At 35.7% G+C, this 11,119-nt stretch overlaps 1 long non-coding RNA gene across 1 annotated transcript in view; it reads right to left on the bottom strand.

Moving 5' to 3' along the window:
• Positions 1-864: 864 nt before the first annotated feature.
• LOC144247157 (uncharacterized) overlaps positions 865-11,119 on the bottom strand; it is a 180,449-nt gene continuing 170,194 nt past the window's right edge. Inside the window, exon 4 of the long non-coding RNA XR_014953422.1 lies at positions 865-10,797. This is a non-coding gene — a long non-coding RNA (uncharacterized LOC144247157). The remainder of the gene's footprint in view (positions 10,798-11,119) is intronic.

Genomic DNA, 11,119 nt, shown 5'->3' with positions numbered 1-11,119 from the left:
GACACATAATCACATCCTTTCTTTTTAAAAGTTTTTATACTTTATAAAGTAGAATTCTTTCACAATAAATTTTAAGAATCAAATAGTAAACTACAGATATCACTGAGGTCAGCATCAGGCCCAAGGAAAATAGTAAAATGCAAACTAGTAATCTATGACTGTGAAGAGCACATGATACCTGGAATTTTTCTCATCACTTCTCTGTGAGGCAGAATTATCTGTTTTAAATTAACTTGTCTCTGTAGCCGTGAAAGTGAATTTCTTTTTTGTCATCTAGACACAACCATTTCTTCAGGACAGAAATAACTGAACTTACCAGAGACCAATATCTACATATAAAGGTTTTTTTTCCAACATAACCATATGTAGCAGTGCACTGTACCCATGGTGATTTGTAGCATTGTCGGATACAGTTCAGAGTGGAATGATCTATTGGAGAAAAAAATCAATCTAGAAGCTTTCCTAAGATGTATTTCAACTTGTCCATTTTACTTGAGGAAGAACAGAACCCACTGTATATTAATGACGACAGGTAAAGCTGAATTTGTTATGCCAGCAGTTCCTTCTGACCTGTCCTGCAGTGAGTGGTTGTTTCTGGGTTGCTGCATGGCAGGTGCCTGCTGGAGGTTATGGATCCAGCACTGGGTCTGGACTGTGAGTGCTGCTGCAGCTCCAGCCCTACCCCAGCCTCTCCTGGCACAGTCAGCATTACTTCACAGTCAAATCAGGAGGAAAAAATGTCATAGTACAGCTAACAGGAACATTGCTATTTCTCTTCTTCCTGCTAGGTGACCTGAATTTTCCTTCTCATTTTCCTCTTTCACTTGCCTTTATTCCGGCAGAAGGAGTCGTGTAGCAGCAGTATCAATGGTGATGCTGCTGCTGTGACAAAATGTGATGCAAGCCTGTGCATTTTTAGACTGACTTAAAATATTTTATCTGTTCTTTTATGGATATGAGGCAACTTCTCCTGCTTCTGCAGAAACTTCTCCACTCTGTTTTGGGCACTACATGAACTCAGCTGACAGCTCCCTATATGGTCAAAGGGAAAAATAAGAACATCCAAGACATCATTTAGATTTCTTTCTCTACGTGAGCTTCTCTCGTCTCATTGAATACTGAAGAAGCCTAGGAGAGGTATTATCTCAGTTTAGTTCCCTGAGAAGACTGGATCAATTCAGGATTATGGGACAATATAATTACTCATTTGAGAGGGGAGAAGCAAATTATCCAGTACATAAGCTCCACTGAGTGCACGGCAATAATACAGGACAGCAGACTACCTGAGCAATGGAATATCCCTGTCACATTTACTTTAAACATTGTAACATTTGCATATATTTGTTTTATTTTATATAAATGTAATTCACTATCTTGTAGAGAAATAACAAGTCATAGGCAACCACTAAAGGTTGCCTGTACCCTAAACTACAAATATATTGTACTGGGTGATAGTACAGGTGAATGAGTTTGAAATGTAATAAAAATACTGAGAATGTGGTAATATACATCATCTATTCTCTCTCCTCTCACATCAAATGTATTTTCATGCTAGATATTTCAGCTGCTAACTGACCTTTTTTTTGTTTTTATTCAAATGGAGCTTCAGACTAGGTTAGTATTATCCAGCTAAAGCTTTTTCTGATGTCTGGACTAAAGAGAATTGCAACTCCAGCTGTCAGCTTCCAGCAGCCAATAACAGCCCTATTTACTTCGAAATGTTGCCAATTTTAATTAGCTGTTATATCTACTAGTACAAGCAAGCACTGCACTTAACTAGTACTTTGTCTAAATATGTGTTCTTCACCTTAGAATACCAGTAAACTCCTATGTTTTTATAGTAGAATAAAGAAAATTAAGCTATTTGTGTATTCCTACCACCCAGTTTTTCAATATATAAAGATTTGCTTGTTTGCTTGCTTTTTTACCAGGCATATATCTACTCTGGAAGATAGCTAATTAAGACTGAAAAAGCATTTTGCAGACTTACCTGCAATGTTAATAAACTATTTTTATTTTATGTGTGCATCTATGTGAGTATACATATGTACTCACACATATGGCTGAACATATGCTTAGGGCAATTAAAAGACAATATCAAGCAAAACCAAAAACCAAGACACCTCTCCTTTTTTATGTTTATTTTAAAATGTACCTTTGATTTCAAAAGGGAATATTTTAGTGGCATTTTGCAGATAGATAAGCAACTTTCCAGTGAGGCAGTGGTCTTAGTCATGCCATTTTAATTACCCAAGTTGGTTCATTTCCAACATGATTAACGCTTGAAAACCCATAAAGGTCGTGGACTGCAAGTTTGTAAAAGCTCAAACGCTTCTTTTAGAGTCAAAACTAATTCAGGTTAGTTTTCCTATCCTGTCAGTGTCTGTTCTTACTTTTTTCACATCTACAACCAACAAACTGGCAGTAAACAACAACTTCTATAAGTATGCCTTGACCCTGACCCATGTGAAACATACGAGAACAATGGTGGGTATTTCTAATCACACTATAGGAAACAGCTCTCTGAAAGTGGCTGTCACAGCATGCCACTTTGTCATGTTTACAGGCATACAGGTATTTGAAGCACCCCAAGGTATCTGTAAGTAATTGGCATGTTGAGTCCAATCCATTGCTAGGTATGAATTAAATATCTAAACAGTTTTGGTTAACAAATTAATTATCCTAGTGGAAAATTTTATCTTTGCTTTAGTCAGTGAGCTGGAAATAGAACAGAAGCTAGACATTGCTGTTCCCAGTGTAACTATGATTTTTGATGTGAAAGGAGAAGGCAAACAAGTTAAGATATATCTTACTGATGTACATCGTAGACTGTTTAAGCCCCCTCACCTAATCTGAGTCTGTCAAAAGAATCTGCATTCAATAAGCAGTTTGTAGCAAGAGGGGTGTAGTACTGAATAAAGAGGATAGTAAGAAGAGTCTGACACTTGAAAGGTCTTTGACAGGCTGTGGCTGACTGCTGATAGTGTTTAGAATAGACTTATTATCAGTCTTGGTGTATCTTATCAGTATGAACATGGTTGCTTGAAAATTAAACAGCATGGAAAGAAAGGTCTCACACTCAGTATTTTTAATACCTTTTCATTTAAATATGGATTACCAAAAGCTTAAAAACCCCAACCATTCTTCTAGTGTATTTTTTAAAAATAATTTTCTGCAAAGAACAGTCACAGTCAAGCCACAGCCTTATTTAAATGCACTGTTGTAGTACTATTTAAGCTTATAGCGATAAGACCAGAATAAAGCATTTTTATTTAAAATAAGGAGTTTTGTAAATGGAAAGAAAAATACAAACATTTTTTTTTTAACCTCCTTTTGTTTGTTCCTTTGTTAATATCTTGCTCTGCTAGGTTTACAAATCCTAAATAAATAGAAATTAGTGCTCCTTACTTTGCAGTCCATTTGCTTTAGATGTTTGCCTTGAGGGACATTTGTGTATTCTACTAATGGCTGCAGCAGAGTGCTGTCTCATTTTCATTCTGGCAAAAAAAGGCCGTTTCCATGGTTACAGTTTCATTTGCTAGAGAGAAACTGATGGCTGTTAGTGATCCCATCATAAGCAACTTCTGTCAGATTTCTTATCAAGTAGACATATTTTGACAAAGTGAAAGATAACACCATAATAAGAGAACTAAGTTGCTACTCTATGTAATGAACCATTTAACATTAAATGAATTGTGAAACCACATTCTTAAGGCTGAAGGTGGAGAGAAAAAAAGTAATATTTATAATTTATGAAAATAAAACATATTCAGTGCTGGAATAATGACACTACTCGCTTTCTGTTGTCAAGGTAAATCTAGTAGCATAACACTGATTTATGTTTTAGGGTCATATACAAACCTTCACCATCATTTCTGTCACAGAAAGACTGCATAGAGTTATATTTACTTTCAGATTTTCTTATGGTACTTCATTTGGCTAGGAATGGTCCAAGACTGAGACAGGGGCTAACTGTGGTGGCTGGTAGGCCACATCCCACACACATCTTCGCCCAGACCCAGCTCAGACTAAGTCTAGCATTTTGCCCCACAAAGTACATGCCATATCTATTCAGAAGAAATACTGTGGACTTGGAAACCTGGAAGAGCATGGTCCTACCCTTTATTGCTGTGAGCTGGGCAAGATGCCAGACAACAGACAAGATTTGCCCCAAAATATTCTGTTGTGCAGGAAATGTTTATTGGAGCTCTACCTAACCTGAGAACTGAAGTTAAATATGGTTATTGAAGGGAAAAGAAGACAGTATACTGTTTAATTTTAGATGTTTATGTTTCAGATCTTTAAGTATCATATAAGGATATCATCACCAGGTCTCCAGGCTTTCTTGGTTCATTGTCACAGGAAAGCCTAAAAAAAAAAAAACCCAAAAGCTAAACACAGAAGAGGAGTAGAATACAGGGAAATAAAGGAAACACGTCATTGACATATTAGGATAAAAACAAAATTCCATTAAAAGTATATCACAAGAGGTTGTGGAAGAGGACTGAAATAAATAAAGTAATACTGATACACTTAAATACTAATACACTCTACCTGAGATATATGGTCTGGGGTTAAGCTGAAGATTTGTAAAATATATTTGTATTAATCCATATCAAGGTTTTTCTTAGACTCCTCTATAAATCTCCATCTATATACAGATATTTGTTTAAAATTTAATCTCAGCTGAAACAGAGCATCAGTTCATTATTGCCCTTCACTTCTGTAGTCGTTCAGCTCTACAAGTGATGTGAAATGTTATCAGACTGAAATGATACTGCCTGATTCTTATCTAAATTGATTTTTTTTTTTTTTACATTTCTTCAGCAGCATAGGATGTAACTCTTTAATCAGTTTTAAGTAATTTGTTATCATCCGGAAAGGTACTTTAGAATAACTAAAAAAGGCCAGTAAAATGGTGTAGACCTACTTTGCACTCAAAATGCACTCTGATACCAGAGCTATATGTGAATTTGAATTACTTCCAAAAAGCCTACAATCTCCCAAAGGTTTTTCTGAGATACAAAAGCAGTTTATGTCCTGTAGATTCACATTTAATTCTTTGTTATTATAAATGCTGTGTAGTCCATGGAGGTTTGAAAGAGTCCACTTGCTTGCCCTGACTTGTGTTATGTCTGAATGGAATCTTAGCTTTAAGGTACCAATTGAGCACCTCTGGTTGCTTTTGACATTTTAAATATTACTTACAAACACAGTGTGGGGTATCCTGAAACATGGGCATCAGAACTCAAAACAAATGGCACTGAGCTCATTCTTAAAACATAGAACCACAGAATCTCAGAATCATAGAATCATAGAATGGTTTGAGTTGGAAGGGGCATTAAAGATCATCTGCCAGGGGCAGGGACAACTTTCATTCCACCAGCTTTCTCAGACCCTGCCCCATCTTTCAGAACTGAATCCTGCAGTGCTGTCAACAAGACAGCACATGTGTTTCTGGAAACTGAATAAAGAAGCCTATGTCAGCATCTATGAATGCATGGCTGAAACCAAAGGACTTCTGTGAAGTCCAGTTGATGAGCTCCTGTTCTTTACACAAGAGCCAGCCATGAGTTTCTTTCATACCCAGGATTTCACTGACTTGGATCTAGAATGAGTTCCCCTGTTATAGCTCTTTCAATAAGCTTAAAGGATTGGTTCTTCTACAGAAACTGGCACTGACCTACTTCAGCTTCCACTGAAGTTAATGATAAAACTCTCTGGTTTGAACTCGAGCAGAGTTAGGTCCATGTTACAGTCTTTTGAAAAATCCCACTCCATATGGTTTCTAAAGAGTTAGTGATGAACAAAAGGCACTGAAGTAATCTACACTTCTCAGATGGGATTTCTAACATACATATAATAACATCAGTGACATAGGAATTGAATGCATAGCACTCTATTAAATTCCATAAGCTATAATAACATATTTCTAAAGCTGTGGGAATGTTAATATCTGTGTTTGCTCAGAGGCTGTGCTTCACCTCAAACTCAGGAATCTATCGTTTATGAATTAGAGGCAGGGTGAATGCCTCGTATCATGAATCGGACCTGGCTGAGAATAGATGCAGGGCCTGAACAACTCAAGAGATATTACTTCTCCTCAAAAGAGATACAGCTTCCTCAATGACTCTAATAAATCTAAATCAGAGAGACAACAGGTAGGTTTGAGTAAGTACTCGAAAAAGGCCTCCCTAGAACATGAAATTTCGGGTTGGAACACATTTCTTTACCTTTTTCCTTAAGCACAAACTTAAGATGATCATGCTTCTTCATTTGCTGTGAGGAGCACAGATGAATCTTTCCATTTTATTTTCATTACATACCTGATACTAACCATAATATCCACAAGGATTGAAGTAGTTCTTTTTTTTCAGAAAGAGTGGCAAAGGTGACTTAACTGCATTGCCATTATTACCAGAAATGTAAATTTAAGATTTAAGAGCCTTTTTAGTATTAAGATTAAAATATCTGAGTGTTTTAGAGTCAGAGTTGCCACTGCAGTTCAATCTTTTTCTGAATTCCTAAATAAATGAACTAATTTTCAGCAATGCTTCACTTTTACAGTTTGTAATTTGAAAAACTGTTGCTATCTGTCAAGCCTAGTAACAGTAAGTCCTAACATTAAAGTGCCTAAGAGTTTTATATGTTTGACTTTCAGTGGGATTTGAGAACTTAATTCCCATAGCTCTTTCTAAAAAATCATGGATGAGGAATTTTTAACCATTACTGATTCTTTCAAGAAATAGAATTCTTGTGCAGAAATACTTATTTGTTATTGCCTCAGTGAAAAATGCCATGTCACCTCCTGGTGCCAGGGATCTGCTCAGGCAAACTGACAACTATGAGCAACAACAAAAACTGACAACTTCATAACCTTGGCAAGCATTAGGAGAAAACAGCTGTTCATTCAGCTCATAGTGCAGAAAGGGCTTTTTAGGGCCCAATATCAACGATGATGATCTGTAGGAAAAGGAAAGGTCCTGAATCAAGTTTTTCCTGTTTAAATAAGAAATAGTAAAAGCAAATCTAGTAGCATTAATAACATACTAACACACCCTGGGTCGGACATGTGAGTCAAATAAGAGAAGCAGAGAAGCTCCTCCAAGAATTCATGGTAAATGTCGAGGTGCAATTTGGTGGCGAGGTGTATCAGAGACAGGTATCTCTTAAGATACAGGTCACATCCTACAGAAAAGAGAACAAATTTTTTGAAATTCATGTTTGAGTCACTCTAGGTATATTGATGCATTTTCAAGGCATTTGCCATTCAATTCATGTCTACAGTGACATCAGTTTTCCCAGTACATATCTCAGCATTCATGCAGCAAATCGAAGGGAGAGAAAATATAGCAGGAATTTACTATTCCCAAAAAAGTTGAGCTCAGATAGATATTATGTAAATTATTCTACCTATAAGATAGTCTTGATTCAGTGATATCACATGAATTTACAAGGTATAAATTTCATTTTTCATTTTCTAGCTGATCTCAGGTTGAGAATGGAAAACATGAAAAAACAGACAAATAGACATATTCTGTGTTTTAACAATCTTAAAAGCCAAGGCAACATGTACTTTATCCACAAGGATGCTCAGAAGATCTGTTCATGCTACATGTACCAAAAGTTGAAAATGTTTCCCAGCCGCAGAAAGCAGATTAGGCCAAAGCATGAAATATTTTAAAAGGTTTCCTGCAAAATTTGACATGTAAGGTGTGTTTCCTTTTTATTTAGTATAAAGAAATCAAACTTTTGGAGTGAGAAGATTTTCCAAAATCTTTCTTATTGAAAACACCATATGTAACATTTTCCTATTGTACAAAGAAATCACCTTTTAAAAATCTTTTTCTATTCAGGAGTTTCAGCAAGACAGACTTTTTCCTATAAGTAAACAACAAGCTTAAAATTTTCTAATGAGAAAATGAAAATTTCCAGGCAGCTTTCATGGTTTTTAATTTTTTTTTCCCAATAGTTCAGCTATTCCTGGAGTGGAAAGAAACCATTTAGCAATGTAAAGCAATACTACAAAATAGTTCAATGACAGGAAGTGAAATATAATGTATCATGTGGAAAAATTACAGAGTCATCTAATTAGACAGGATATTGTGACATGTAATTAGTTTATGTTTGCTGAGTACTTAAAAAATGCAAAGCTCTTTATAAATGCCAACGATTAATATTTAACCTAGGCATATATAATTAACAAAAGCCTGTTCTAGGCAAAGCATTAGGGCTAATTAACAACCCTATTTTCATATCATATTCTACATTTCCCTAAGATGCTAGAACCTTGCTTCAAATAATGAAATACTGAATCTGTAGAGTGCTCTTAAATATCAAAACAGGAATTCAAATTTTGGTTTAGTTTTGGGGGTTTCATTTTCTTTTGATAAAAATGTGTCCCACATAATATCATATAGCTAGTCTACTCTTTTCTAAACTATTTATGGGGTTGTTAGGTGATTCCACCTAACCAAGTCTTACTTGACTTCTGAAAATTAACGAGACTAAATTACAGAAGAGTTTGGCAGCAGACTGAGCAGCCATCATTCCCATTTCACTGTCATAGACAAAAATTGGAAATAATTCCACAATATTAATGTGCTCGCAACAGCATGAACCATGGCACATGAGCATTGAACCAGGCCTATCATAGCCAAGGGAAAGGTCACATCTGGGATCCAAAATAGGTAATGTTATGGAAGCTAGTAATGCTTTTTTCTGATTGTGACAAAAGTCCAGTTTTTTGCATTCAAACAAAAAAAGTTCAATTCAAAAGGCAGGAACAAAAAAATCTTGAATTGCAAAAAATGGAGTGGCAGAGGTCTGATATAAGCAACCCTATATTTAAGGTAAAAAAAGTCTTTTATGGTGTTTAGGATGTTTATACAAAGAATAATGATTTCTGCTATTTCCATCCAGCTTCTCCATGTAGGTTTGTACAACTGTAAATTTGTTACATGTTTGTTACATGCTTGAAGTTTTTCACCACGTTTTAACAATAAATTGTTGTGCGCTGACATTTTTGTTTTGCTTTGTTTCTTCAAGCAAAGTTTAAAATTCTTGTTTTCTCTGAAGGAAATATAATCTGATGTTCAAATAAAAAAACTCCAAACAACCAGCCATAACCAAACTTTGTTTTTGTGGTCTGTATGATATGAATTTTCTTCAATTAGAAATTTATTATTCTGGAAGTCAATATATACCTGAATCCATGCAAGATCAGCAATACCTGTATAATTATTAAATACTTAACTGATGAAAAATTGAGTTAGAAAAGTATTCCTAATCAGTAGGATTAAAATAGAGACAGTCTCCAAGGATATACTTGCAGGGTGCTTTACTGAGAAATTGCACAGAACACACTCCAAGTGGGACAGAAACAGAAGGAAAAACATGGGGTAAGTAGCAAAAAAAAATCCAGTCATGACATATATTAGTGCAATGTGAGAAAATAAAAAAGCAATAAACAAAAATAGATATTGTATAAAATAAGTGCCTGGAAAGCTGAGGGAACAAAATGTGCCTAATGACGATCCTGCACACTTTTACTGCGGCAAATGTTCTGTGTGTATACAAGAAGCTCTATTTTTGTTAGCTGGACTGTCCATGTAAGGATAAAATTTTGCAGCTGAGATCTTGAAAGACTTGAGTATGTATACTTATTTGCTTTTTCATGTCTTATTAATATATTATAATCTGCTATCTCCTGTTGCTTATGTTGGAGACTCAAATAAATCTTAACATTAATTTCTAAGATCCAAAATAAGCAAAATATATTTACTATACACTGAGACAGAATCCTCAGCTTATTTTGAATGAGTACATATCTAGTGGGTTTTTTTCTTCATGTGAAGCTAGTAATTGAGGACATGACCCTTTAAATTTCTATTCATTTGGTCTAAGACTAAAAGTAATATTTTAAATTATTTCACAAGAAGAATCCAGCTAATATAAAAGAAACCCTGAATACATTCAAACTTCCAGTTTGATCTCAACAAGTTTTCCTCTCCAAGCCCTGAGGATTACATACCAATGTTGTTTTTCAAATTACTGTTTCCTGGACTCATGGTAACTTTAGATAAATGCATACTTTCATTCCAGCTGATACATGATCTTCTCCTAGACTGTAGCTGGATTACTTTAAAAGTACAGAAATACACAGAAAGCGGAGACACAAACCAAGTGGTCTTAACAGATGTGATCTCATCAGGGTTCCATTTGTTAAAGGAAATTATTGAATAATAACTAAAAGTTAATTAGATCTAATTGCCAATTAGAAAGGGAAAGTAATTTGAAACTATCCACTGCCAGTGCCTTATTATTACCTTTGAGACGCTTAAATCTTGAAGAGGGTATGCTACCTGCCCATATATTGGTTCTGATGTGCTAAGTCCATTGCTAAATTCTGGTTAGTTACAGGTAATCTCACAGACCTTGAAAGATGCAAAGCAAAAGACAAACTTGTCATGAAACACTGAATTTACTGAAAGACTCACAAACTTGCTCTGTTTAGAAAAAAAATATGCCTTTCTTTTAGTTTTGTTTTCCAAATTTCTTAGTTTTGAGAAGTAGGTAAAGTGAAACCGAGGACACAGAGGTAATTCTGAAAGTGAAGGGATGTGTGTCTGCCCAAATGAAGTATCCTTGGTACGAGACAGTGGGCCAAGATATGTAAGTGTGATGCACGCCCTTGGCTCCCAGGACCATCTGCTGCTTGGTGAAGGTGACTTATGCCCACTGCTACAGAAACGACTGTGTACTTCGTCTAGTAGGCACATGTAGGAAAATACACCCCTGGAGAGACAAGAAGTCAAATTTTCCATGGGTCATACACTTCTTACACTTTTTAAAAGAATTAAAAGGGTACTATACACCATATACACAGATACACCATAGCTGAGAAAGAAGGGTTGACAAGAATGCAAAGCCATATGGGGTATTGAGGTCAATCAATGACTCTCTTCCACACTGAACTATTTTGATCCCTCTTTAAAAACTAATGTTGGCAGTGGTGTGAGCAAGCTGGAGAAATACTCCCTTATATATCCTCAACCTCTCTTCTCTCCCAGCTTAAGGAAGCTCAAGGTATGGTGTAGTTGACACAGCAAGCCACAGG

Source organism: Lonchura striata, chromosome 2 (assembly GCF_050655825.1).
Source record: "Lonchura striata isolate lonStrDom1 chromosome 2, ASM5065582v1, whole genome shotgun sequence".
Taxonomy (NCBI): domain Eukaryota; kingdom Metazoa; phylum Chordata; class Aves; order Passeriformes; family Estrildidae; genus Lonchura; species Lonchura striata.
This window is presented reverse-complemented; position numbering and strand designations above follow the sequence as displayed.